This window comes from Astatotilapia calliptera, chromosome 18 (assembly GCF_900246225.1).
Source record: "Astatotilapia calliptera chromosome 18, fAstCal1.2, whole genome shotgun sequence".
Taxonomy (NCBI): Eukaryota; Metazoa; Chordata; class Actinopteri; order Cichliformes; family Cichlidae; genus Astatotilapia; species Astatotilapia calliptera.
In genome coordinates this window covers 21,175,747-21,183,048 of record NC_039319.1, presented here as the reverse complement: position 1 = coordinate 21,183,048, position 7,302 = coordinate 21,175,747, and the positions used below count along the sequence as shown (strand labels likewise).

General features: G+C 44.7%; 1 long non-coding RNA gene across 2 annotated transcripts in view; it reads left to right on the top strand.

Moving 5' to 3' along the window:
• Positions 1-1,327, top strand: part of LOC113010404 (uncharacterized) — a 10,936-nt gene extending 9,609 nt beyond the window's left edge. For both annotated transcript variants that reach the window (XR_003270342.1, XR_003270341.1), the window contains one exon: positions 1-1,327. This exon is cut by the window's left edge and continues 570 nt beyond it. This is a non-coding gene — a long non-coding RNA (uncharacterized LOC113010404).
• The last annotated feature ends 5,975 nt before the right edge of the window (positions 1,328-7,302 follow it).

The following is a 7,302-nucleotide window of genomic DNA, read 5'->3' as shown; positions in this document are numbered from 1 at the left end:
CTCGCCGGCAGCCGACTGTTCTGCATATCTGCTCGCTAGATTCCCACGCTCCGAGCTCAGACCTCCTGCACGGAGGACAATCACACTTTAAACACGGCTGTATTCATACAGGTAATTATGGAGATCAGTATTGTATCTGTGTCTGACTGTCTGACATTTGTGGGCCTCATGCACTGTCTTCACAGCTCAGTGCATACTATGGGGGGGTGGCGAGCTTTCCTTTTCCCTTCTTCCCTCTCAAATTGATCAGTCTGACTGGCACACACACAAAAAACCCTTTGATTCAGCACAGCACGGCGATCATGTATATTTCTAATAAACGTCTGTATTCTTTCACCATAAAACTCGGTCCGCTATCTTGCAAAGCGCTGGTCTCGTGTCGCCATTCCCCTTCCCACTATCCTCTGCATCCCTCTGTTTTGCTTGTTCCCTCTTCTCCAGCACATCAAGGGTAAACTCATGACTCGCCTCGCCTTTCTTTCCTCTTCCTGACTCTTTGCCGTTTGTCATTGGCTGAAAGCAGCTCCACATTGGCTGGACAGAAACGGTGATGCAACGAACACGAGGCTCCTGTGTAGTAGGGGTGTTTACGTGTTTTTTGTGAGAAACGGGCTCTGAGCGCGCGTCTGCTGCTCTCCCACAAATAATGTGACCGCCAAACACGGACGGGCGCAACACTCTCTTCTCTCGTGTGATCATGCGAGGGAGACCTTCAAAAGACTGTGACTGAATTTGCCTCGCCGCGCAGCATATGGGCACCCTCGCCGTTCTATGCAAATGGCCGAAATGCAGACAAATCTGCACAAATGCAGACAAACTAAACTCCCCCCACCACCACCCTCCAGTGTCTCATTAATGGTTTCTCCTAAAACCAGACGCCCCCCTCATCAAATAATAACCTCTCCACTTACACCCCCGCCCCAACTCCATCTTCCCCTCCTGTGCACACCCCGCCAATCCCATCCTACAGTCTAGACCCCACAACCCTCTCCCAAACCAGACACCCCAAAATCTCCCCCACCCCAACCAACCCCAACCCACCCCCACGCCTCCTCCCTCTTCTCTCCTCAGCTCCCACGACCAGCAGACAGACCCTATGATTTGCGTGACCGCCATTTTGCTGCCCACAGTAGACCTAACTGTACTGGCGCAGCAGCAGCTGCCTTGATGGGCAAATGCAAATGCGAGCGCCGCATTGTTGCTTGAATTAACGGCCCCACCACCACTACCCCCCAACACCGAAAAACAAGACCTGCTCGATCAGATGCGACTACACAATGACGCAGTGCCGTAACTGTAATACAGAAAACGTGACATGTTCATTTACACAAAGCGGCTGTGAGGAGCTGTGCAGAATGCTATTATGCATGGTTACGGGATCAAACGCATTCTGTATCCCCCCCCCCCCCGATTTTAGAAAAAGGTGCATTTCCAAAGTCTCAAATAGGTGCAGCTGAGGCGTCTCCCGTTTTTCATGCGATACTTCAAAGCTAAAATCCGCCAGTCTTCAGGCGGCAATTTTTGTGCTGCGGCCTATTTATATTTTTCATCTGCAGCTCTTTTCTAGCAAAATCAGTCACCCCATGATTTGCTCAGTGCCATGGTAACCAGACACCCATGTGCATGAAAATGAGACTATTATGGTCTGTGTGTCTGGAGTTTGTTGGGCCTATGGATCCCTACTTAATTAGAGTCTGTGTGCATGTCTGAGCCTCTCTGTTTGCTTAATGCTTTCATCTGTGCATTATGTATGTCTGTGTGTAAAAAAAAAAAAAAAAACCCCAACTGCGAGTGTGCATGCGTGACAGAGCGCGATCTGATTAAACAAAGCCCCAGCTTAATCTTTTGTACAGTGTCACATTTGCATGCGAGGGAATCACATGCAAGCAAGCGCACCATATGGCACAGTATGTCTAGACAGTTGATCTAGCATGGACCGAACACCTATCAAACACATTTCTGGGTGCGAATACTCGCACCTTGAAAGAAACCCCCCCCCCCCAAAACCCAAAAAGAAACGGCATGGAGTACGCTTTAAAACATCACTTCGCTCCTGCTCGCTTGTCGCCAATGTGTGCCTTCGTAGGATCAATTACCAGCTCATGCCGACGACGTGATGTTCGGAGGTTATGCAAATGCAATTAGCCTTGATTTGCATTCGACGACAACAGCTAACTGACGCACAGATGGCAGACAACGGGGATGCACTCGCCATTTTTTGGCAGAGGGAAAGACTGGCAGCCATTTTGTCTGAAGCTGTGCCCATCTGGATGGAAACAACCACGCCGCATTACTGTGACGACGACAGCAGTTTGGGAGATGTGGGTGCACACTGCTGCTCGCAGCTCAAACACTCAAGGCCAAACATATACAGTCCATTTACACACACACACACACACACACGGCTCTGTGATGTAGATAAGAATTATACAGCGAGAGTACAGATTGAAAGCACGAGTGGCATCTTATAATTAAAGAAACACCTCTTTTTTTTCACAGCTGTAATCCTAAATCGGCCTCAAAGGATGCCGAGTTACCATCTCTCCCTGTCACAGGCTATTTTAGGCAATGTGTGATGTAATGACAGCACATTCAGAGTAGTTCATAGAGTGGAAAATGTGAAGTGCTAAAGAGAGATACTTGCCATTTTACCATCTCCACTACAAGGTCTCTCTGCTCTATGATCTCCAGCCCTCTTTGCTGTTCAGTCAGTTTTTTTTAAACAGTCTGAAATTGAATAATAGACATCATGGAGAAAAAAAAAAGCTCATACTTCGTGTGCCAGTATTTCTTGTTTGAACAGACACGTGTCTACAGCTCACCATAGTAACAGCAAGCCAAGCGAGTGGTAGAGAAAATAAAGATCTGTCTCTTTGTCAAATGTAAAAACTAGTTGGGGGAATAAACAACGGGCGAGTCGAGGATGGAGAATGAGTCAAAAGTAGAGCTCCCGAACTGTGTTTTTTTTTTTATTTTGTTTTTTTTTTTTATCAGCCCGAGGCAGGAGGTTGGGGGGATACGTCAATCTTATGATGGAAAAAAAAGGCAAGAGAAAGGAGCATCCCTCTTGGCAGTCTTTCAACGTTCTGGGCATTGGGTATTATTTGGGGAGAAATCCCCTTCAGCAGAACCACACACACAGCCAGTGGAGATTGGGACTGAGGTCCAGTCCAAGGAGCCAGGGCTGCAGCTGAGAGAACCACACAGGACCTGTCTTTTGGAGGTCTGCAGGCCCGTAGGCCACACACTTAAAACACAGGAAACCCCACTCAGAGCTGTGAAGGTTTTCTGTTTCATATTGATTTCTCCTGCATGCCGGTAGCTCCAGAGGTGATCTGAGCCTTTGGGGACCTTCTCCATCCTTCCCGGCCCACTCACTAGCTCCCCGCCTGGGCTTCACTGGCTCTACTGGACCCCTGGATGGAGGTACAAGCCACAGGAGGAGAGGAAGAAGACAAGAGCCCATGGCAATGATGATGAGCTGCGCCGGGTCTCTGAGTTCAGTCATCCAGCAGCCTTTATCCAGCCTTCCAACCACCCACCCTTGTTTCCATCTGAAAAAGGGAAAATAGAGAGTGTTTTTCAAAATCTCACCTTTGGCATTCAGCATCCCTCTGCTCAATGCAAATGCAAATGCAAACACTAACACTTTGATTAAAAATACGTGGGAAGAAAACGCCAACTTGCTCTTTTGTAACCCGCCCCAAGGCTCCCACTGCTGTACAGAAACGAATAAAAATTCTCAACATGCTGTATGAAAGACAGAAGCATCAATTTCTGTTCGTTTTTCTAAAATGTTATGCACAAATATGAATTTTTCACGTTAAAATCATTTACATTTAACCTTAACCGTGAGGAATTATTAACAACAGTACCAATATGCATGTAGAAATATTATAAAAGTATTCTGAAACCTGTTATCATGCTAATACGCTATAATCCTTTGTGCTTCTTTGTTCTTTTCTTTAAAAAATAAGAATTGAAGGAGCCTCCCCGAGTAACCTGCACACACTGGCCCTAGTTTCTATCAGCTGAGAGACTCAGCTCGGTGTGTTCTCCTGGAAAACGATTAACACAGTTATAGCCAGTCATGGGATAGTTTGCTAGGGAATTTAAGTTTACAGTAATGTGCGTGTTTTCATCATATAATGGAAGGAGCAACGGGAGTAGCCCAGCGAGCCGGAGGAAGATTCAGACACAATGCAGCCATTGAGAGAGTTCAGACATGGGTGTTAACTCGCCATTCCTTCACACACAATAGGGGCCCCCACTACAGCCAGCATAGGGCACAATGTTGGTTCAGGGCAGCCCTCCACCCAGTGACAAAGAAAAGAGCTGCATTATCAAGATGGGAGGAGAAGGAAGGGTGAGGGGTGCAGGAGGAGAGAGACAAACAGGAGATTGAGGGATATTTGTGTATGAGGAGGGAGGTAGAGAAGCAGAGGGGAGGCCCTGCGACCCATGGCTTTGGACTTGAGGAACAAAACAGCGAGACGTCACCAACGTCAGCATCAGACGTTCCATCTATTTTCCGTCCCGCTCGCATGTTGTCAATTTTATGAGCGAGCACCGTGAAGAAGCTATTCGCGCATTTACAGTGGTGCAAAATATGATGTGGGAAAAGCAAAGACTACTAACAGATGGTTTATTCCGAATCCCATGAAACGACTTTCAAAGCATGAATTAAAGACGCCACATTAGAAATATTTGTGCTAACTGATATTTTGCAGTGTGCAATTTACTAAGGATGCCTGGTTCTGTATTTCATTTGTAGGAGAATTAATGAGGAGAAATAATAGCGTGATTCAGCCTCTGCTTCGGAGCGGTTAATATGTAGAACATATGTTCTTCTTGTTAGTTAATCGCTGTGAAGAAGAGCCTGGAAAGAAGCAGATCTGTCTTTGATCACACATATGTGGTTATGGGGTTTGTCTAGTATATTATTTAAATATAAATAATGCAATTTTTTTGGGTTCCTGTCAAAAATATGCTTGGGACATTTTCAAGAAATAGATGGAGCCATACTGAACAAACCACACATAGCCAGTACCAAGCCAGGATAGCAAGCTGTATTTTGGGGATTTGCAGACTATTATATTATATTATATTATATTATATTATATTATATTATATTATATTATATTATATTATATTATATGCTTGGTGGATCCATATAAACTAACGCAAAAGTTCTTTAATGGTTTCGTATTATGGGCTTCTCTTATTCATGTTTTTATTTTCTTTCCTTTTTTTAACATCTATTGGACAATAAAGTAGAGAATAAACAGGAAAGTAGGAGAGAGAGCAAGAGGGTTGACAAACAGGAAAGCATTCAGGGTGGAACTGAAGCCAGACCTCTGCAGTCTTTTGGTATACGTGTTCAACCAAAGCCATAGAGGTGCCTCATTATTCAGGTTTTCAGTGGCATGCTCTGGTGATACATACTAACCCAGCAAACAGTTTGTGCATTCATTTTTTTAAAATAAAACACATTACTGAATAAAATGTACACTTCACTTTACATTTAACATATAACTGCAACGCCCCTCGTCTGTTTTTGCCTGGTGACCTTATTTCCACATTTCTTCCACCGTGTCCCTGTCAGACTCTTCATACAAATTTTACCAACTGGTAATAAAAGCAGCAGCATTTTTGATGCAGGTGCATTTTAACTACATCCAACTCCCCCCCCCCTTTTTTTTTTTCATTGGATCTGAAGGACCAAATTGTTTGCCTGCTTTTGTTTGTTCCAGTGAAACTCAGAGATGAATTTGATGTACAGTATGTGCATGAAATGAAGGACATGGGAATTTATCTGCACTTTAATGGCTTCATATTTGCAGCAGAGAGCAGGAATCACATCATCTCCAACGACTTCAGCATTTTTGAAACATCTTTAGTGGTCATCCAAAGACTGTATAACAAGCATTTGCTCGTTCTGAGTTGCTTGTTATACACTCTGCATGGTTGTAAGGGAGCACTGTTTTGGGAGTGAAGCTGACAGCGTTAACAATCCGTTGGTAATGTAGGTGTAAAAGCTTTTATTCTACCTTCCTTTTCCCAGACAGGTAAAAATCTCCTGCAAAACAAAGGGGCGACTTCTGCTTAAAATGTATAAAGGAAACTATCAGTTTGACAGTGTTTAAGGCCAGCAGGCTGTATAGGTGGTGACGAGGTAGTGGGGCTGGGGGTGGAGGAGTAGTTGGAAAATGTTTATGGAGATCCTGTGTCTCTCTGGGAGCCTAATAGGATCCCATGGCTGGAGTGAGAGCTCATTGTGCCAGTGTAAAGGATTACACTGCTAAACTGGTAAAACAGGGGAAAAAGCCCAAACACTCTCTACCTCCTATGGAGAGGCAACGAACCATCCAACAATGAGAGGGGAGAGTGTACTGGGAGCTGACTCATTTCATCAACAGAGAAAGCGACCCAAGGAAAGGGAAGTATCGGAGGAACTGTGACAGAGGGGGGAAAAAAGACCGGGCAGTTCATTTAGCTGTATGTACAGAAACAAAAGTGACTGCAAATGGAGGGAGGGATGACAAAAAAAACAGAAAGGAAGGGGCAGGGGGGCTGCTTGGATGACAGTTTCAGTATTCGAGGGTAAAATGGGCAAATGATGTCTGTCTTGCTTGTCTGTCTGCATCCTGAGTGACAGTTTACAATCTCTGAGGCAGCAGGCAGGCCCAGCAGGTCGGCTCTTTGGCTCCATACAATCCCTCATTTCCTAACCTATTTTTTCCTCTCTCTGCCGTCTACCCTCCACCTTCAGCTCTCGTCTGTTTCCAGCCATTTCTAATCTCCTCCACTCTGCCACCACAGCCACTACCTTCACTCTGCATATATATATGTATGTCTATGTGTATATATATATTTTTTATTTCCACAATTTTTTAGTTGATCGCCAGTTAATTGAATCATTACGTTGACTGAGCCTTCCGTCGTTGTTTCTTTCTGACTTCACCACAAAAAGACTAATACTCTGCAACAATAATGCCCTCTCCTCTTTATGGAACTAGCTTGCAGGCTTTTTCTTGCCCTTTGACGCAAACGATGACCTGAATCAGTCCCTCACTGCACCTGCCTCACATTCATCCAGTAACTGTTTACAGACGACTTTCTTGGAGCTACGATCATGCTGAACTGGTAGATTAATTTTCAGCAAACATTTGCTTGCTTTTGGATTCTCTGCTCGCTTTAGTGTCTTATATAAATATATATTTGTTAAAAATCCCCAAAGGGTTTTTATTTTCATCGCAAAATTTGAAAGCACAGGAAATCCTCCGAACATCTGATGAGCAT